Here is a 22,375-nt window from a genome sequence, read left to right as displayed (position 1 = left end):
TCTCCTGGGATACTCCTCTCCTCAGTCTTTCTTTCCCATTCTTTCTTTTCTTCATTTAAGCACCCTGTGATCATGTCTTTTGTTTTAATTCCAGTTCAATCACGAGTGCGTTCCACAGAAGGTTTTCATTTCTTGCCTGCCATGAGATCTTGCTAGCAGAGAGACACTCCCACACACAAGTTACTGTATATCTGCGCACACACACTATTGTGGCTACATGTATATTTGATGCATGTGCTTTGGCTACAGTTGAACATTTTAAAAATGTTATACTTTAAACATGCTTGCCATGAGGGGAAGTATCACTCCCTTCTGAAACATTTCTAGACAGTCAAAACTGAGACAGACACAATCAGGAACCAATTGTACAAAGCAAATCTCAATAGGTTTGGCGTTTCTTTAAGGAACAGAGAGATATTCCATGTGTTATGATGAGGAAGAATACTAGCCTGGTCCCAGATCAGTTTGTGCTGTCTTGCCATCTCCTATGGTCATTGGAGAGCTAAACATTCAAGCTGACATGGGAGTACCAAGAGACAACAACCAAACTAGAGCCTGAGTGTTCCCAACTCTGTGGTTTTCACCCTACTGAATAGAGAGGTGACTATCAAAGTTCCACGCACCAATAATACAAATCATAACATCATTCCATGCTGCTACAGGTATAAGATTCATTTAGCAATCCAAATCAAATCAAATGTATTTATATAGCCCTTTGTACATCAGCTGATATCTCAAAGTGCTGTACAGAAACCTAGCCTAAAACCCCAAACAGCAAGCAATGCAGGTGTAGAAGCACGGTGGCTAGGAAAAACTCCCTAGAAAGGCCAAAACCTAGGAAGAAACCTAGAGAGGAACCAGGCTATGTGGGGTGGCCAGTCCTCTTCTGGCTGTGCCGGGTGGAGATTATAACAGAACATGGCCAAGCTGTTCAAATGCTCATAAATGACCAGCATGGTCAAATAATAATAATCACAGTTGAAACTGGAGCAGCAGCACGGCCAGGTGGACTGGGGACAGCAAGGAGTCATCATGTCAGGTAGTCTTGAGGCATGGTCCTAGGGCTCAGGTCCTCCGAGAGAGAGAAAGAAAGAGAGAAAGAGAGAATTAGAGAGGGCATACTTAAATTCACACAGGACACCGGATAGGACAGGAGAAGTACTCCAGATATAACAAACTGACCCTAGCCCCCCAACACATAAACTACTGCAGCATAAATAATGGAGGCTGAGACAGGAGGGGTCAGGAGACACTGTGGCCCCATCCGAGGACACCCCCGGACAGGGCCAAACAGGAAGGATATAACCCCACCCACTTTGCCAAAGCACAGCCCCCACACCACTAGAGGGATATCTTCAACCACCAACTTACCATCCTGAGACAAGGCTGAGTATAGCCCACAAAGATCTCCCCTCACGGCACAACCCAAGGGGGGGCGCCAACCCAGACAGGAAGATCACATCAGTGACTCAACCCACTCAAGTGACGCACCTCTCCTAGGGACGGTATGAAAGAGCCCTAGTAAGCCAGTGACTCAGCTCCTGTAATAGGGTTAGAGGCAGAGAATCCCAGTGGAAAGAGGGGAACCGGCCAGGCAGAGACAGCAAGGGCGGTTCGTTGCTCCAGAGCCTTTCCGTTCACCTTCCCACTCCTGGGCCAGACTACACTCAATCATATGACCCACTGAAGAGATGAGTCTTCAGTAAAGACTTAAAGGTTGAGACCGAGTTTGCGTCTCTGACATGGGTAGGCAGACCGTTCCATAAAAATGGAGCTCTATAGGAGAAAGCCCTGCCTCCAGCTGTTTGCTTAGATATTCTAGGGACAATTAGGAGGCCTGCGTCTTGTGACCGTAGCGTACGTGTAGGTATGTGCGGCAGGACCAAATCAGAGAGATAGGTAGGAGCAAGCCCATGTAATGCTTTGTAGAAACCGTGAAACTAGTCATTTACTGTAGTGGTAGGGCTGTCATATAACCTATACTGTCATCTTCTCTGAGGGCCATACGATTGTAATGTGAGAAGAGGGACTTTAGAAAGCATATTGCCATACCCATCAGGTGGACAGAGCCTTTTTTATTATAGGCCTTATAAAGATTACAGTGCATTACCCAGAGAACAGAGGGCAAGGCCAATAAAATATGTGAAAGAGAGTGAGAGGAATAGAATCTGGAATAGAGAGCGAGAGAGAGCGAGAGAGAGCAAGAGAGAGAGGCAGAGCCTGTTCACCTGTGCAGTGCATAGTGGACCTTGGCTACAGGGTGACTGATTCAATTTCTATACAGGGGACAACAACAAGCAGAGCTTCTACAGAATAGCCGGTTACAGCAGCAGGCCTAGGGGACTGTATCGACTGAGGGAGGGGTGTGTGTGTGTATTGTAGTGCTGGTGGTGTGTTGTATGGGCCGAGGGGAGAGTGGAGCAGTGCGGTGCAGTAGGACAGCGTTTCTGAGCTGTGGTAATTTCCCCAGAGAGCACTGGCCAGGGAGAGGGAGGAGAAGGAAGGAGGAGTGGAGGAGGAAAGGAGGGAGGAAGAGAGAGGGAGTGTGTTCAGAAATAATGAGGGATCATACAAACAGCATAGACTGGAGTAATGGAAAGAGTGGCGAAAGAGAGGAAAGGAAGGTGCATCCAACGCACAGCACCATTAAAAACTCTTTTCAAGCTTTATTTTTGGGACAACTGCTGTCAACACATTTAATAAGCCCATTTCTATTCTCCTTTCCAACGTGTCATTTTTTATCAATAAGCAGTTGAAGTGCCCTATTGTTTTCGTTGCTAATTCCATCTATTAATTACACTTCAGGTTTACTGATGACCTTGTATATTTTGTTGTTCGTGGTGCCCCTTAATATTAGCATACATTAATCCCAGCTTATCTTTCATCCCCAATGAATAGCTCTTTGCATATTGTGTGCGTACATGTGAGTGTGTGTACATGTGAGTGTGTGTATACCATTCTGTTTGTGTGTGTGAGAGTGTGTGTGTGTACAGTGCTTGACTTGGGCAGGAGCTCACTGGTGCAGAGTACTGCTAGAGCTCTTGTTCCTGTTATAGAATATTATTGTGGAGCACCTGTACCTAAATATAAACTGTACCGGCACCCAAAATGAGTACTGGGACATATGTCAGTCATAGTCAAGCACTGTGTGTGTGTTTGTGTGCATACATTAACGTATGCATGCGTATTTGCCCCCGCCCTCTCCACAAATGAATCAAAGGGAATAAGACCTGTGTGGATTTTATGGTGTTCTGGGAACTGACTGGCTAATCAGATTTATTGCACACTTAAGCTTAATTAATTGCATTTATGGATTCAAATGAATAATGAAGTACTCACAAGCGTTGTATCTGTTTCATCAACCTGCAGAGGCAAACCACTGGAACGATGAGAATGACCTGGGGATGGGACAGGAGAGCTGTCAATCAACTAAGGTTCAACTCAACAATATCTACTCTTATAGAATACCATGTCCCTCTAACTACCAATGAAATTAGCCAAATGTAGCCTATTAGATGTATTTCAAATGGGGTTGGATTAATTTGTTTTGTATGCAAACATGACTTCTGGTTTAGAAATCTATGATTATAGGAATAGACAACTGATTCAACCACTAACAGATTTACAACAGAGGGGAAAAATAAGTGTGCGTGTCTGCACGCACGCTCTACGTCCTCATTGGACTCCCCAAAACGCTCCAAGCTTACCATTAGAAAAGGTGGCACTTGTCCAATGAAAGCCAATGTGTATTACTGTGTATTACTACCTGGGCCTCCACAAACAGACAACATATCCTGACCTTCATATGATCTACCACCAGATCAATAGCATCATCATTGCAGAGGACTGTCCACATATTAACCCAGCCAGGGCTCCTGCACGCACACACACCTTCCCCCAGCAGGGCCCCATCGTCATCGATCAGCCTGTATTGACTGACACAGAGCCACAGAACTGCCGTGTGTATTGTACACACACACACACACACACACACACACACACACACACACATAGCTGTTGACTTTAATTTTCACTGGCTGCCTGGCTGGTGTGGAGATTACTGGGGGGGAGGGAGAGTGTGGGTGTTTTGGAATAGGAGCGATGGCGGTGGAGGGAGGAGAGATGAATGTTTTTGTGGGCTTAGTGGCTTGACCTTTGACTTGAGGGCACATACTGTACACAATGCTGGTGGGACGTGCTGTGGTTTCACATTAGCTGGCAGAGTTACAATGTTATGGCTATGGATGGAAATCATATTACGCACACACACACAAAGACAAACCACATCTCCATAAACATGCACCCACACACAAACAAAACAACAATGCGAGGGACAAGCAAATCAATAACAACACGGCTTTTATCCGCCAAAAGGCAGCCAAGTCATTCCCGCTCCCATATAAATGTAGGTGGCATATCCAAAGGCTAGGGCTGATATTTAGGAGTCCATTAACAGAGGTCTGAGATGGGTTAATTCACTGTTTGCAGCACCAGGAACCCCAGGGCCTCAGGGCACAGAGAGAGAAGTGAGGGATGCAGAGAAGATGGAAAGGGAGAGGGGTTTGTGGTGAGCAATATCATCCCTTTCCCCTCTTTCTCTCTTTGCCTCTGCCCACCACCATGTCATTTTGATTAATGCTGCTTTCCTTTGCGGTCACAGGAATAGTGGGACCCCCCCCCTCCCCCACACACACACGAACTGGAGGAGGGTAACGGCGGCATAATTCACTCCCCGGTGAAAGCTGTGCTCTCTCCGCGGCGGCTGTGGCTCTAATCTGAAATGTAATCAAAACTGTCCGTAATACAATTGTGTTTCAAGAGGCTAGAGAGAGAAGCCTAATGATATATTTTATATTTGAGATTCTTCAAAGTAGCCACCCTTTGCCTTGATGACTGCTTCGCACACTCTCAATTAACAGGTGTACCTTTGTGGAATTTCTTTCCTTCTTAATTCATTTGAGCCAATCAGTTGTGATGTGACAAGGTAGGGGTGGTATACAGAAGATAGCCCTATTTGGTACAAGACCAAGTCCATATTATGGCAAGAACAGCTCAAATAAGCAAAGAGAAACGACAGTCCATCATTACTTTAAGATATGAAGGTCAATCAATGCGGAAAATGTCAAAACTTTGAATCCAGCGCTATGATGAGACTGGCTCTCATGAGGACCGCCACAGGAAAGAAAGACCCAGAGTTGCATAACCCCAGTATGTCGTGGACAGAGAGAAGGTTGTTGGGATGGTCGCAGGAGTGTCATGGGTGGTGTCTCTCTGTGTCAATATGTGCCACCTCCGTGGAAAGTCTGGGCCAGGCCACCCACGTCCCTATCCTACAGCCCTGCAGATCGCTGAGGCTCTCTTCTCTCACGTCTTCCGGCACTACGGGATCCCGGAGGATCCTCAGTTCACCTCCCGTGTCTGGAAGGCCTTCATGGAACGACTGGGGATCACGGTTAGCCTCACCTCCGGGTACCGTCCCCAATCTAATGGGCAGGTGGAAAGGGTAAATCAGGAACTGGGTAGGTACCTTCGTAGTTACTGTCAGGACCAGCCCGGGGGAGTGGGTTGCGTTTCTGCCTTGGGAAGAATTGTGCACAAAACTCCCTCTGTCCCTCCTCCACTAACTTCACACCCTTTCAGTGTGTTCTACGCTATCAGTCAGCCCAGGCACCGGAGTCAGATAGAGGCTTCTGCGGTGGACGATTGGTTCTGCCTCCGAGGTGGTATGGAACACCGCGCACACCCGTCACACCAGCCTTCGCTTGGTCTCCCCCTCCTATCCAGCTCAGGAGTTTGGCGTCGCCGGCCTACTGCTGGCAAACGCCCTTCACTCATGAAGCCCGGACTGGTCTCGTCATCATTACACACACCTGGTTCCATTCCCCACTCTATCACTGTATATATATACTCCCTCTGCCATTTGTCTTTGTCGGTCATCGTAAATGTTACTTGTTTTCCTGAGAGGAATCTCTTCTACTATTTCCTGAGCACTTTATATTTTGCATTTTGGGTTCACCCTGTGCCTTTTTGTTTATGAAGATATATTTTGAGCACAACAACGTTTGGGTTTTGTTCCGATTTGGTCTATGGTGCTTAAATAAATTCAGTAGTTCTAAACCTGCGACTGCCTCCTGCTCTCTACACCAGTGACAAATAGACTCCCGAAGACACATACTGACACACACAAATACAAACACACATACAGCCTGCTTACAACCACACAAGAATACAAGCACATCCTAAATGGACACCGACACATCAACATTCTATGTTTGCGTCAAAGACACAACACGAGTCCTCCTCCTCCTTTCCCATACCCATTCCCAGATGACTACCAGAGTGATGTCACAATTTTATGAATAGAGTTGTGTTGGCTTGGCTCTGTCACCATGCTTCCTTTGGCCATGGCAGCTCTTAGCAACCAATGCCCCAGTCACACCCCCCCCCCCCCCAGTCTCAGTCTGCCCCGGCTTGGCACAGACCTCATAGGATGCGTCCCAAATGGCAACCTATTCCCTATATAGTCCTTCAAAGGTAGTGCACTATAAAGGGAATAGGGTGCAATTTGGGACGCAGCCATAGACCAGACTGGCGCACGGGCACAGAGAGTGTGCCAGCCTGATTAACGCCATCATTATCACAGCACATGTTAGTACAGCAGACGCCCTCTGCTCTCTCCGTCTGCTCTGAATTCAATACTGGTCCATCAGAGAAGCATGGAGTTCTATGGCCTACGGTCTATTTGAAAGCCCATTAGAGACAATGCTTCAGTAACAATAGCTGACAGAAAGAGGGCATATAGGCTATGTGAGTCAGTAGTGTGCGTGTGCGACCCTTGCATGCGTTTGATGTGTACGTGTGTTTTTTGTGTTTGTGAGGGGGTCAGTGGCCAGTGCAGTGAACCGCAGGCCTGTCCAACCAAGATGGCCACCTCCAACTGTGGTCAAAGGAGAAGCCTGTAATCTCAGCCTGGAAGCCAGTCCTGCTGTGCACCATCAATTTGTCTCTCACTTCTCTCTCCCCCTCCCCCTCTCGCCTTTCTTCTCTCCCTGCTCCCTGCTCTCTTTTTCCAGTCGGCGCACACACACACACACTCCGGATCGTCATGAATCTTTCATGGCATCACTCTGTATAATCCCTGAGGCGTGCTCCCCCGAGACCCACACCCCGCCTCCATCACCTTATGCCAGGCGAGAAAGAGGGAGGGAGGGAGGGATGGCGAGAGAGAGAGAGGGAGATGGGGAAAAGGTGAGAGGGATATAAGGGCGGGAGAGCAAGAGTGACAGAAAGGGGAAGGGAAGATAGATGAGAGGGAAGATAGATGAGAGGGAAGAGAGAGAGAGAGAGAGAGAGAGAGAGAGAGAGAGAGAGAGAGAGAGAGAGAGAGAGAGAGAGAGAGAGAGAGAGAGAGAGAGAGAGAGAGAGAGAGAGAGAGAGAGAGAGAGAGAGAGAGTCAAAGACAAATTTTAGGTTTGCAGAAGTACGGGCTTCACAGGGGTCTGAATCCACCACACCTTGGACCAAAGAAAACAACTGAGGAAGAGAGGAGATAACAAAAGAAAAAGGTTTGTTCTTCTCTTTCGCGCTCAGGCATCAATGCAGTCAATTGGCTGGGGCATGGTCTGAGCGAAACACTGCTGAAGATATCGATCCCTATGATAATAAAAGGAGCTGTGTGTGTGTGGTGTGATTAAACACGCACTTAATATGTATTGTGTAATAAATGTGTAACTTACACGTGATAAATGCTACGTAACTAAATTCTTAATCAATGCTGAATATTTTTTAACCCTGTGATGTCACATAATTCACGTCATATAATACATGCATAGTATGCTTAAACGCTTAACAGTAGATTCATTCCGGTTCACTGGGTTTTTGAGAGAGAAAATATCTTTGGATACATAAGTCAACGTGGGAGCAGCAATGCACCCTGGGAGAGCTGAGGTCTAGTGTGTGCATGATGTACTCATGGTAGGAGGAGGGATGGATTAGATGCGTTAATGATGAGGAAAAACACACGGGAGGCGTCAAGGCATGGAGAATATCTCACCTCACAGCCCAGATTAACTTATTACACCACCGCTCCTGATTTACACTGACACTGATTAAGAAGGCTGTCCAGAAGTCAAAGTATGTGTGATAAAACGATAGAAAGAGGTCACTGAGGTTGCAAGGTCCCCATACACGCAGAGAAAAAGAAAGAGAGAGAGAAAGAAAGGGAAAAAGAGAGAAAGAAAGAGAGAAATAAATGACATTACGCTGCTTTTACAAGGTCCTGATATACAGTATGTGCCATATATACTCAAGACACAAGGCACCACTCTCGCCCTAGAGGAGGGTACACTTCAAGGTCTTTGGCAAACAGGTTAGATAAAGGGTTACGTGTGTGTGTCGTAAATACCAGTGCATTTGGAGGGTCCAAAGTAGTGCACTATATAGGGAATAGGGTGCCTTTGGGATGCAACCCTAAGAGGTCAGTAATGTGTCCCTGCTGGACCTCTGCCCTTCTTTCCATTACGGCTCCCACAAATCCTGCTTTATTAAACGTAGCAGAGGCTCTTTGCACATCACACACACTGCTCTGCCATGCGCTCTGTGTTTGAGCACCACCTACGAAATGCAATTAGGGTGAGCTATTGCCAGGCTGTAGTGGTAGGGGAAGGGGGTGAGAGGGGGATGCATCCCATCAGCAGCACAGCAACAACCTCACCGCTGCAGCCCAGCCCAGCCAGCCAGTAAGCCAGCCAGTAAGCCAGCCAGCCATCTACGGTCCTTCCAGTCAGTCAGACCTCCAGTCAGTCAGCAGCTCCTTGGCAAGCGGAGAGAGAGGGGGCAAATGGAGGGGGCAGTGCCAATTTCACGCCTCTGCTCCTGCCTCTTCCAGCTGCATGTTTCCTGCCTAGCTCTTCAAAACCCCTCTATCCTATCACCCTTCCTCCACTGACTACACCCTCTCTCTCCCTCCCTCCCTCCCTCCCTCCCCTCCTCCCCCAGTCAGAGAGTGACAGCGCGGTGGCATGGGCATCCATCTCCAGATAATAACCCAGCTGTATAATAAACCGCCGCCCGCCACATCTGAGCTGCCGAGGAGGAATAAAAAAAGAAACATTTAGCATCAGCCAGCAGCAGCATGACAAACCACGTCCCCTTTAGCAGCTCTGCATCGATGCCTCGCTACGAGGAGACAAATGCCTCGCTGTGGTCACTAATACATACCCAGTACAAGGGCAAGAGGAGGGCATAAAAACACCTTTATTTGCATGCGTAAAGCTAACATTCGTTTACCATTTGCGCAACACAACGCCTCTTAACGACCCTCCCTCTTCTCCTGATTGAAGCGTCTGCTAATTTGCCGTAAGTGCACAACAATAGAATAAGCAATTCATGTGAGATGCAGATGTACATTGACATATTCCCACTTGTGCAAATGTAAATAATGCATTACTAAATGCCTGTTGTGGCTACGGCTATCTAAGCAGTCATAAACAGTTGCGAAGGTGTGTATCTTGTAGCACTACAGGACTACAATACATTCTCTTCTTCCCAGTAACATGGCAAGCAACACCCCTGATAGGTTTGTCCGCTGCTAATTGTTGGCAGCAGTTGGATTTTCAAAGACAGGAGCCGGTGAGGGTTTCCCTTTTTAGTGGCACACTGTTTACAGCCTCCACTGCAGGGCCGCATGGCTACCTTTGTTTGTAGAGCAGCTCCTCCACGCAGTAACAGAGATAGTCTCCACTGCTTCTCAGAACGACAGACTGCTGGCTAGCAGAGAGCCCTGGTAGTCTAGAGAGAAGCCCCCCGAGGGAGAAGGATGGTGGGGATGGAGCGGTGTGAATGTCTGGGTGGGAGAATGGAGGTAAGCGTGATGAGGAGAGGGGTGGGGTAGACTGAGCTGTGTGGTTGTCTGGGTGGGGTGGGTTGGGTTGGATAGAAAGCTTATGAGGAGAGATGTGGGAGTAGAGTAGCATGAGGCAGCATGGATGTCTGGGGTGGGGGAGTAGAGTAGCATGAGGCAGCATGGATGTCTGGGGTGGGTCGGCTGGGTGGTGGATGCATGGAGGTGTGGAATGGTATCAAATACATCAAACATGCCATTTCCAACCACTCCGTTCCAGCCATTATGATGAGCCATCCTCCCCTCAGCAGCCTCCTGTGGAGAGGGGATACTGTACAGGGAGGGAGTTTGGGGAGGGGGGGGGGGAAGGGGTTTGACAACTTAGAAACCGAGAGCGTCCCTCCCAAGGCCATCAATGGGATTAAGCAGTGCTACCAAGATACTTTTATTGAACCAGGGGGACCAGTTGAATCCGGGGACTATTTTTATCCATATTTTCTCACCATTATATCTATATGGCGCCTTGCCTTTTCCCCATGATTTAAGGGAAAGAGACAGCCAGTTTGTGATCTACAGATGAATGTAATCGCCAACATGGATTGCCATGACCACCTCAGAACTCACGATACCTGAAAATTCCATGATTCCCTGGAATATCCCTGGAGATTACGCCAAGAAAATGATTTCACACATACGTGAACTGTGAGATTCCCTCTTTTCCTTAAGGCGTCTATCAGAGCGTTGAGAAAATCCTGCCTTCTCTGGTCAATCTTTCCTTATTCCCTGGCACGTTGCCCCAATTCCACACTCATCTGGGATTTTCCAGAAAAACGTGAATAGTCTACATGAATGGTCTAGGAGGGGTTCTTTTGCAAATGACACATTATCCATGCGCAGGAAGTGGAGGCCTATTAAAGTTGAATCAGACATTGATGCTGTGCGTATCTGGAGAACAATCTCCCGGTTACATTAATAACTGACAATTAATCACCGGTCACTTAGCAGACGGATAACGACATGCTGTTAAAGACGTCCTAATCTGTCTGTCCGTCGAGGGAAGGATGGAAGCAGAGAGTAGGATGAGGAAATTTGCACAGTGTAATCTGTCCGTCAACGGAGAGAGAGGAGAGAAGGGTGGGGGAAATGATCACAAATTGTAATCTGTCCGTCCGTCGACAGAGGAAAGAGGTAGAGACAGATGGAGGGAAATTGACAAAGTGTAAAATCGAAGAAGAGAGCTGGGTGTTTCTCCTTGACAGCCTGCCAAGGTGAGGGGGTTATAGCCTGGTCCCAGATCTGTTTGTGCCTTCTTGCCAACTTGGCTAGCAATAACAGATTAGGGACCAGACCATGAGGGGGTAGCTGGCTGCTGAGATCCCTTGCCATGCCCAGTTTCTGGGCACTGATCTGGGCAAGGGATGAAAGCTGGAAGGGGGATTAGATATGGGCAGTAGCACTGGATATGCTCACTACATGTCTCTATTGCTAAGAGTTCTGAGGATGGACCTGCAACAGAAAACCACCATTGTTCTGTCAGAAAACAGAGAAGAGACGAGGGAGTAGGCATGGAGAGAGGAAGAGACAGAGGTGAGGGGAGACAAGCAGCGGGGAAACTTCACTTCCACAGTTGGCTAGTAGAGGAAATCCTGCAATTTCTCCACAGTGAGAAACCAGTGGCGTAAAACATTTTGCTTCAGAGCTGCACCCCTTCATCACCCCCTTTCTTTAACCCATTTAAACCCCCCCCTCATCCATGGTGGTCTACGCCAGTGACACTTCCCTATAGAGTTCTCACTGTACAACAACAAACCACCCTGTCCCTGAACCCGTGACGTCTACCCCGCTCTCCAAACAAAACAATGACTACATTTCCACCTACGGATCCTACTACAATACCTGATAGATGGGAGGGGTCAACAGAGGTTAAAACAGAGCATTGAATATTAGAGTGGGTGAATGGCACACAACAAAGGACATAATTGAGACGCTCCAACAAAGCAATTACATCCTTTAATAAAGCCATAATTGTGTTTCATTACGACACACGTGGCAGCGACATCTATTTGCGGCCTCCTTTTATTCTCTCCACTTCAAGTGTTGTGTGGACCGCTAACCTCCGAGTGCCTCAAACAATGCCTACTATTCTTTTGCTGGTGATCAGAGCACACACGTACACGAACACAAAGTGCGCACACACACACACACACACACACACGAGACACTCTGCTCGCAGCGACAACGTGGAGATCTCTCCATTGAGAACCTGTAATTATAGACTCTCAAGATAAATCAATTAACGAGAACATATAGCCTTTAATTTAATCCACGGCTAATTAAAGAGGGATACGAGGGTGGGGGGAGGAGAGGGAGAGGGAATGAGTTATGGGTGGTGTGTGTATCCAATGTTGTGAGTGAACGAGGCTGGGGGATTGTTAGGGTATAGAGAGAGTATAATGGCATCACAAATGGTACCCTATTCCCTTTGTAGTGCACTAATTTTGAGCAGGGCCCATAGTGGCTCTGGTCAAAAGAAGTGCACCATATAAGGAAAAGGGTGCCATTTGGTGCCACTATATGAATAGCCTGATTGAAGCCAAATCCGTTGGTAGTTAAATCTCCAATGTTAGTTCAACCAACCTAAATATCACCTGGGGGTAGAGAGACTGACAGGTGGCACTTTTAATTGAACTGAATGAGAAGTTGATTAGAGAAATGGTAGGTCTGATGGGAGTGTGAGGTAAGAGGGGTAGAAACAAACGCTGGAGATCGACACAAAAGAACCTCGCTGAACTAATTATCGGGAGCTCGATTCCTTGACTCCCTGTGGTCAGAAAAACATGCAATCCTTCATCCTGCAGAACAAATCCCTTTGCGCAAATAAACATTCATTCTCACCTTCACTTTACTATACCAGCAGTCTATTCGCAAGATGGTACATGTCTCTTGCAGTGGTAGTCAATGGGAAGCTTTTTGAACAGGATATGACAAGAGTGTGTGTGTGCATATTGGAGAAACTCACTCCGCACATATCCCCCAACCGGGGATGGGAATCTGCATCAGCTGGTTGTATGTATGCGGCCCTGCTCTGCGCTGATGGCAATCTCCCAGTTTCAATTTAGCCGAGCGGCACGGAGATGTCGGTGTGTTCCGGTCCCGCTGACTATCTCCTTTTTCAATCCCCCTCACCTCCACATCTTGCCGTGTCCGCCTCTCACACCGGCAAATTGAACAGAGGGGAACCGGAAGGAGGTGACAGACATCAAATTGTCCCGGTTAGGATAGGTTTGGACAGTTGAGTCCCTGAGATGGAGGGATATCTGGGGTGGGGGGAAGTGGGTCTAGTCTTGTGATAAGGCTAGACCCAGAGTTGTCAGTGTGATACCAAGGTGCAAGGCAAGGGTTACAGTATAAGCCCTCCCGTTACACTATTTTGACCTGATAAAACTTCATTTATGATAGCAACTGTATTTTTACAGAATTTAGAAAGGTAACGTTAGCTGGGATTACTCTGACGGTACACTATGCTGAGAAAAATGATATTGGATGATATTCCAAGATAACTTATAATCGATAATCACTGTAGTAAAAAGTGTATTACTATCATGAAAGTATATCGAACTCAGAGGGACTTACAGGAATCTCTTTGATCGATAAGAAAATGAGGGGGAAAGAGAGAAAGGGATAGAACAAATGAAAGAGAAACCTTGACTGTGTCAGTGTGAAATGTGATGGACTCCTCCCACTTATGGTCATTTCTCTTCCTGGCGTGGCGTGCTGAGCGTGATGTCACCACAACACTACCACTACTGTTTATGACACAGGGAGTGTCTCTGGTCCGCCCCACACTGGGCACCAGTGGTGTAAAGTACTGAAGTAAAAATACTTAAGTAGTTTTTTGGGGTATTTGTACTTTACGATTTATATTTTTGACAACTTTTCTTCACTACATTTCTAAAGAAAATAATGTACTTTTTAATCCATAGATTCTCCCTGACACCCAAGCGTACTCTAATGGTCTAATTCACACACTTATCAAGAGAACGTCCTAAACACATGCTTAGTTTGTGAATTATGTCTGAGTGTTGGAGAGTGCCCCTGGCTTTCCATAAATTTAAAAAACAAGAAAATTGTGCCATCTGGTTTGCTTAATATAAAGAATTTTAAATTATTTATACTTTTACTTTTGATACTTAAGTATATTTGAGCAATTACATTTATTTTTTATAATTAAGTATATATATAAAACCAAATACTTAAACTTTTACTCAAGCAGGATTTTACTGGGTGACTTTCACTTTTACTTGAGTCATTTTATTTTAAGGGTATCTTTACTTTTACTCAAGTATGACAATTGGGTACTTTTTCTACCACTGCTGGGTACATTAATCTTCATCTGGAGCTAATTCCTTTAGTCAGGAGGATTTGGGAGACCTGAGAGTCTGTCTATCTGACAAAATCCACAAAAAAATACCATACCACTTAGAATGAGACACTGTATAGGGCATACATTGGCGTAGTCGGCATGATTAATTACTCAGATCTATCAGTAAATCCTTCTGAGCGGTGTTCTTAGTGTTATTCTAGTATGGACATTGGTACGAAGCCTGTAACTGGAAGGAAGCACAGCATGGTTGAGGCTGGCTAGCTGGCTGTGGAATGACTGACTGGCTGGCTGAGCTGCCATTCCTTGGTATTAATGTAATTACAGCCACAGATGAGCTCTGTGATGCTATTGATTTTCTCTGTTCCAAACACTGGGGATGGAGAGAGCGAGAAGGAGGGAGTGAGAAAGTGAGGGGATATGGAGATTACAATTATGGACAACCTTGAACCAAGACAAGGACAAAAGACAACCAGTGTAAGAGAAACAATATAGGCATCTGAGCTGTATCTAAATGTATATGCATCTTAAAGCTACCTTCAAGCTAACAAAGACAGATTTAGCCAGGACATTCCAACCAACTGCACTACATCTAAGGTCATTTATAGGCTATTGAGTGCATATAGATGGATTATATGCTAACATTCCACACTGCACACACACTCTCCCCCCGTGCCCTCTGGGCTCATAGAGAGCTCATTAATTCCTTGAATTAGCTTATATTAAGGTGACCAGATTTCGGAAATTAAAACCGGGGACATTTCCAGTTCGACGGTCAATATATCATTAAAATATCCAATGGTATTATCTATGATAAAAAAACAGGGGGACAATTCCGGTTTTGTGTATTTTGTCTAACAGGCACACGGTGACAGACAAAACAACTGTATTACAGAAACACTACAGACAAGACAGAACTGTCCGATCTGAACAGCAATTCAGTGGTCCTGCTAGTCTGGGTAGAACTGATCTGAACAGCCATTCAGTGGTCCTGCTAGTCTGGGTAGAACTGATCTGAACAGCCATTCAGTGGTCCTGCTAGTCTGGGTAGAACTGATCTGAACAGCCATTCAGTGGTCCTGCTAGTCTGGGTAGAACTGATCTGAACAGCCATTCAGTGGTCCTGCTAGTCTGGGTAGAATAAGAGCAGAAAAGAACATGAGCAAAATTGGAAAAAAAACAGACAATAGTATGTGTGAAATATTTAACAACATAATAACGAAATAAGACGATGATGATGGGGGGGGGGGGGGGGGGCTAGAGAGCGTGCTATGGAGTAGACGTGCTTTGCTAGAGCGCCGCTCCATTTTGAAACAAATTAGTATTTATCTTAACCTCTCACGACCTATAACTTCAAACAAATATGACAAAGGGAAAAGGCACCAAAAAAGGGAGCGCTAAACAAGATCATTTGATTGAGATAAACAACGAACCAATTTCAACGTCGCCAACCCACGAGGAGTTAGCTGAAGAGGCTAGCTTCCAAGAGTCCCCCACAGAGCCTACGCAAAGTGACATACTGGCTGCCATAAACTCACTAAGCAAGAAGGTGGACACAAGGTTGGCTGATATCTCAAAGAGTATTGGGACTTTGGCCGAAACTGTGAAGGCAACTCAGAGAAGGGTGCATGAGGTTGAGCAAACGACAGTCGATCACGAGGCCAGGCTACAGGACATAGAGAAACAGTGCACAACAAAACCCTGAAAGCCCGACTGGAAATGCTCGAGTCGCATTCAAGACGCCAGAACATCCGAATATGTGGCATCCAGGAGGACACTGAGAAAGGGAAAATCCACTGAATTTGTCTCGGAGCTGATACCGGCCCTGCTGGGGAGTGAACACTTCAAAACGGCCATCCTGATCGACCGCGCACACAGATCTCAGGCAACGAAGCCGGCCAAGGGCGGGCCACCAAGGCCATTCATTGTACGGCTGCACTATCCCCAGACCAGGGACCTCATCCTCAAGCTGGCTAGTCAAAAGTTCCCCCTTAACTACAACAGAGCCAGGGTGTCTTTCTACCCAGATCTTACCTTGGAGGTGAGGAACCAACGGAAAGAGTTTGATGAGGTACGCAACAAATGCAGGGCGGCCAACATCCGATATGGATTCCTCTTCCAAGCCCGGTTTAAGGTGACAGTCGAAGGATCAACACGTACGTTTGACAACCCAAAAGAGGCCGATCTGTTCTTGACAAGCAAGCTCCCTGGCTGAGGATACAGAACGGCTGAGGATACAGAACGGCTGTGTCAGCCGGCTAAATGACCAAATACAGGCCAAGAATGTGTTTGGATTTCCGGACTATGGCTTTTCGATTAGAAGATCAGAATTTGGGACTTATGATTGGTGAGATGTTGTGGCTAATATAGCATTGTTTGGCACATCATGTTTTAGCGCCACTCACCCCCTAACGTGAGAGTTAAGTGTTAAGTGTTATTTAATATTAGCGTATATGCGGAGCATCTATAGACGACGAGTTAGTTCAAGCTGTATGTCTAGACACCCTAAGGTTTGTGTGTTAGCCAAGGAGTGCTTTGTTTGGGGAAGTCACTCAGTAAAGGGACGGGAGGGGGGGATGGGGTCTGTGTTTTATGTTCACGTTTATTAATAGTACAGGTGGCATGACAAGCTCCCGCACGGCGGGACGTTTTTCTTCTGAGTTTTGTATGACAGCAACAATTTGCTCTAAAATAAGAAATGCCACATAGTGACAGAGCACAGAGTAGACCAGGTGGAATGAAGATAGTCAGCTGGAACTGTAATGGCCTCGGGCATGTGGTGAAACGAGCTAAGGTTTTCTCTCATCTTAAATCACTGGGTGCTGACATAGTGCTTCTTCAAGAAACTCAAGTTAAACGCTCCGCTCAGGCCAAGCTACGAGTCGGCTGGATCGGTCAGATATACCAGTCTAACTTTGATGCAAAAGCGAGAGGGGTAGCGATCCTGATAAGGAAAAACATTCCGTTTGTTTACTCATCCTCGATTTCAGATCCTAATGGTCGGTATATTATTGTGGCTGGTACACTGAATTCGAAACCAGTAACCTTGGTCAATTTATATGGACCCAACTTCAATGATCCATTATTTTTTCAAAGGGTATTTAAGGACATACCAAATATCTCGGATACAAGTGTTATTGTTGGAGGGGACTTTAACTGTACGTTAGATCCTCTTTTAGAACAGCTATCAAGGTCACTTCAACCATCAAATGCCAGTGTCTGTCTAAATACATTGATGACAAACCTTAACATTGTCGATATTTGGAGACTGACGCACCCAACAGACAGGGATTACTCTTTCTTTTCATCAGTTCATAAATCATATTCCAGAATTGACTATTTTTTGTTGGACTCCAAACTAATTTCAGCAGCTGAGTCGGTTACCTATCACCCTATTCTAATTACGGACCACTCTCCTCTGTCCATGGTGCTGAAACTCGACAATATGTCGACAAGCGACCGTGGCGCTTAGACACATACCTGCTGAAAGATTAAGCTTTTTGTCAGTATTTGAAGGAGCAGATTGCCTTTTCCTCGGAACTAACGACACGGGGGATGTTGACGACTCCACCTTTTGGGAATCTCTAAAGGCTGTGATTAGAGGTTACATTATTTCTTATACATCAGAGAGGAAGAAACGCGCCAATACTAGGCTAAGAGAAATTGAAAGAGAGTTAGGGGAACAGGAGAACGTTTTTAGGACGAATTCCTTGTATACAGTCCTTGAGAAGATCAAAGTTAAAATTTGAATACAATACCATCCTTTCGAAACGGGTGGGCTCTTTACTTGCTAGAACGCAACAAAGTTATTTTGAACTGGGTGACAAACCACATAAATTATTAGCAAGACAGCTAAGGCACGTACTGGCATCTAGAGCTATTCACAAAATAAAAGACAAGAAGGGTAAAATAGTAACAGATCCGCAGGATATTAATAAATGCTTTGCGCAGTTTTACTCAGAGCTATACCAATCAAAATGCGATGCCACTGATCCACAAACTATGGAACACTTTCTCGCTGAATGTGAACTTCCTAAACTAGACAGGGGGGCAGCTGCTGCACTCGATGCAGGGATAACTTTGGAGGAAATTAACACAGAGATAGCACAATTTACAAACGGCAATGCCCCTGGGCCCGATGGATATGTAATAGAATTCTATAAGAAGTACTGCGCCAGTCTAGCTCCACTTATGTTGCGAATGTTTAAACAATCCAAAGAAAATGCCAAACTCCCGCAAACACTGTATGAGGCTACAATAGCACTGATCTTGAAAAAAGATAGAGATTCCATGGAGATGTCGTCTTATCGCCCCGTGTCGTTACTCCCCATAGAAAACAAGGTGTTGACAAAGATATTGGCAAACCGATTGAAAACATATTTCCGACATCATACACCCTGACCAGACAGGTTTTTATCCCGGGCCGACATATATACTACAATTTGAGACGTCTTTTCAACGTAATGTATCACGATCATAAGGTTGAGGCAGTGGTAATAGCTCTTGATGCAGAGAAGGCGTTTGACCGGATTGAGTGGAAATATATGATGTCGGTTCTGGAGCACGTCGGGTTCGGAAAGGAATTTATTAATTGGATAAGAATTATTTATGCACACCCAATGGCGTCCGTGGTAACCAATCAAGAAATGTCGCAGTCATTCCGCTTGTTCAAGGGGTGCCGACAGGGGTGCCCTATTTCGCCTGCTCTCTTCGCTATAGCCATGGAACCCCTTGCTACTCGCATTCGGGCATGTGCCGATATAGCTTCTGTTAAAATAAAGGACACACAGCACAAAATTTCCCTATATGCAGACGATGTTCTTTTGTTTTTGTCCAAACCTAAAACTTCTACTCTACCCTTACTTAACTTGATGAACACATTTGGCTCCTTCTCTGGCTACAAGATAAACTGGCAAAAAAGTGAGTTGATGCCAATATCACGGCCTGTGGAGATGCAATTTCTGCAATCTACCCCATTTAGAACAGTGATGGACAAGTTCACAAGTCTTGGCATTGTAGTGACAAGAGATCTTGATCAGCTTTTGAAAGCGAATTGGGACATGAAAATATATCAGCTTAAACAAAATATTGATTTTTGGAAAACTCTGCCTTTCTCCTTGGTTGGTCATATAAACGCTATTAAAATGGCTGTCCTACCCAGGTTTCTTTACCTCTTCCAATGTCTACCCAATTTCATACCACAAAGCTATTTTAAGAAACTGGATTCAATAGTAACTCCATTTTTATGGGACAACAAGGCAGCCAGAATTTCAAAGAAGCATTTATGCAAGTACAAGATAGTGGGGGGCTTTGGCCTTCCTCACTTTAAACTGTATTATTGGGCTGCAAATCTTAACATTGTGTCTTTCTGGAGGGAAAGTTTACCTGCGATGAGACAGAAGGATATGCCTTCATGGCTTTTGATTGAGCAGGCCTCCTGTCAACGTTCCTCACTCCCTGCACTTGTTAATAGCCCATCATATGTGAAAAAAATCCACTTATGACTCTAACCCAGTCATTTGTCACATGCTTAGGATCTGGAAACAGATTAGGTATTTTCTTAACATACCCACTGTATACATTGACAGCCCGATTTGCCTGAATCATGCTTTCCACCCCGCATTGGATGATGTGGTGTTTTCACAGTGGAGGGAGAAGGGGCTCACAACAATTGGTAATCTAATCATACATGGTCAGTTAGCTTCATTTCAACAATTACAGGGAAAGCTCAACATGCCAAAAACACATTTTTTCAGATACCTCCAAATATGGAATTTCGTAAGGACATATATCCCACAGTATGGCATGAAGCCAAATAGTCCTACATTAGATAGCTTGATCCTTGTCAAACCCCATTCAAAAGGGTCGGTCTCTAGACTGTATGATGTGCTACAGGCCCACATAGAGGTATCCACAGACACCATTAAAAGGGCTTGGGAACAAGAACTTGGCTCAGAAATCTCAGATGAGGACTGGGTAGAAGCTCTCAGGAATATAAACCACAGTTCAGTGAATGCCAGACACAACCTTGTACAGTTTAAGGTGATACACAGGTTACATTACTCAAAAGTAAAACTGCATAAAATATTCCCGGACACCTCGCCACTGTGTGAGAGGTGTAAGCAGGATGAGGGGACGTTGACCCACTTATTCTGGACATGTCCTAAGTTACATGTTTACTGGGCTCTCATTTTTGATTACTTATCTAAAGCCTTTGATAGAGTTCTAGCCCCAGACCCATTGACCGCTCTGTTTGGTACAGTTGATGGGAATAACCACGAAGGGAAAGCTGTCTCTCTTTGTACTATATTAGTCAAAAGGCTCATATTGCATTTTTGAAATGTGGTTACGGGATTTAGGCAATGTAATACATATGGAAAAGATTTGATACAATAGCTCCAATAGAAGTCCAATGTTTTACAAAATATGGCAGCCGATACTGGATAAATGGTCTAGTCCCGCTTCATAACTGGGTTGATGATCTGCTGCTACTCTGTGCTGTACTCCACTCAATATTTATTTTTGGCTTATCTTCACTGCTTGTAATGACTATATGCTGTCTTCTTATACATGTACCACCTAATAGGATTTTGTTTTATTTTGTGTATGTGTGAGTTAAGTTTTGTTTTGTCCTCTAAATTGGCCATCCCATTCAACAGTACAATCAATGTCATTGTTAGTATTGCTGTCTTTTTTTATTTGATTTTTTTATTGTAAAATAATAAACATATTATACTTTTTTTTTTTTAAAGACGATGATGAGATTATATTATGTAGTCACCACTTATACAAACCTAATCTGTATATTTATCAGAAGAATGTATCTTATTCAGGATTGCTGTGTGTTTGGCCAGCTTCTCCATGAACTCCTGGCAGGGGAGGTTGAAGTTTGTCTTCACAATAAGCGTGGCCTTGGTGGTTGGAACTGTGAACCTATTTCTTGCTGCTGTCCATAGATCATTCACTTGGGAGAACACTCTCTCGACTGGTGCATTACCTCCAGGTAAGCACATGACAACAGACGCTAATCTAGCCAGGTTAGTGTGTGGGATGTCGTTCTCTTTGAAGTGGGTAACCACCATGCTCCATCTCTGACTAAGCGGTGTCACCGATGTGGATCTCTTCACGCTGAGGTTGCCTTTTTAAAAGGAGACAATGTAAATCTTTTAGATTATCTGTGTGCTTTCCCCAATGCCTGCAAGTAGTTCACAGCCGTAGTGAAGAATGATTGGGATGTTTTGAGAAAGCTCTCTTTAGACATGACACCATTGTCCTCCAGCTCTCTCAGAAGTCCTCTGACCAAAACTGGAGTGAAGTTGTCATCACGTCTTTGCAGTCAATTTTGCCTCAATGTTTCTCAGAATTGCAGCTGACTCCACAGCACAGCGGTCCTGGCCTTCAAGCATCTTGATCGTGTCACTGAATACGGTCAAGTTTCCATGGACAAAGTCCAGCCAAAGTTCAGTCAGTGGATCTTCGAACATTGTTCGCAGGACAACAGGGCATTTGTCTTCAGAAAGAAAAATGGCACATACCTTTCTAGAGCAGGGAGCATGACAGCCTGCAAACATTGCTGTGTCCTAAAATGTTATGGTACACCTGGCCAACAAACTCACAAAAGCTCTTCAGTCTTTCTACTCTGACGGTGAAAATATCTTTGTGAGCAGGTCCTCAACATCAAGTGGAATCATATCCAAAGCTGTTCTGGCCGTGTTATGAATGATGTGGGCAGGACAACCTAAGCCAATCACCTCCCGCTGCAGGGCATTTTTAACTTTGGTATGGACATTGACCCTCCCCAGCCTATTCAGTCCTCCAAAGTTGGTATGTGTGTTGTCGGCAGAGAATGCCACAACTTTGTTTTGCTGGTTACATTTTTGGATGACCACCAGGACCTCAGTTGCAATCTCCTCTGCTGTTTCTCCTTTCAATTCAACAAAATCAAGCATGTTTCCACAGATGTGTTGCCACCATATATCTTACAATATCCAACTACTATTGGCAGCAGCTTTACATGTCCATGATTGGACGCATCAATGGACAGGGACACAAATTCAACCTGGGTCCTGTGTTACCAAAGTAGTTACTCATGGTGCTAACATGTTACTCACTGTGGCGTCACATTTTGTCCTAGCACATGTCAACTTCGGCTC

At 45.3% G+C, this 22,375-nt stretch overlaps 1 long non-coding RNA gene across 2 annotated transcripts in view; it reads right to left on the bottom strand.

The window, feature by feature from the left end:
- Positions 1-1,023: 1,023 nt before the first annotated feature.
- LOC118938222 overlaps positions 1,024-22,375 on the bottom strand; it is an 86,744-nt gene continuing 65,392 nt past the window's right edge. Inside the window, exons 4-5 of one of the 2 annotated variants that reach the window (XR_005035474.1) lie at positions 3,340-3,398; positions 1,024-1,072 (exon numbers count right to left, since the gene is read on the bottom strand). This is a non-coding gene — a long non-coding RNA (uncharacterized LOC118938222). Of the gene's footprint in view, positions 1,073-1,856; positions 3,399-22,375 lie in introns of those variants that run through there. The other variant, XR_005035473.1, reaches the window with a different exon arrangement.

Source organism: Oncorhynchus mykiss, chromosome 13 (genome assembly GCF_013265735.2).
Source record: "Oncorhynchus mykiss isolate Arlee chromosome 13, USDA_OmykA_1.1, whole genome shotgun sequence".
NCBI classification, from domain to species: domain Eukaryota; kingdom Metazoa; phylum Chordata; class Actinopteri; order Salmoniformes; family Salmonidae; genus Oncorhynchus; species Oncorhynchus mykiss.
Note: the sequence above shows the minus strand (reverse complement) of the source record. Positions and strands in the feature narration are given on the sequence as shown.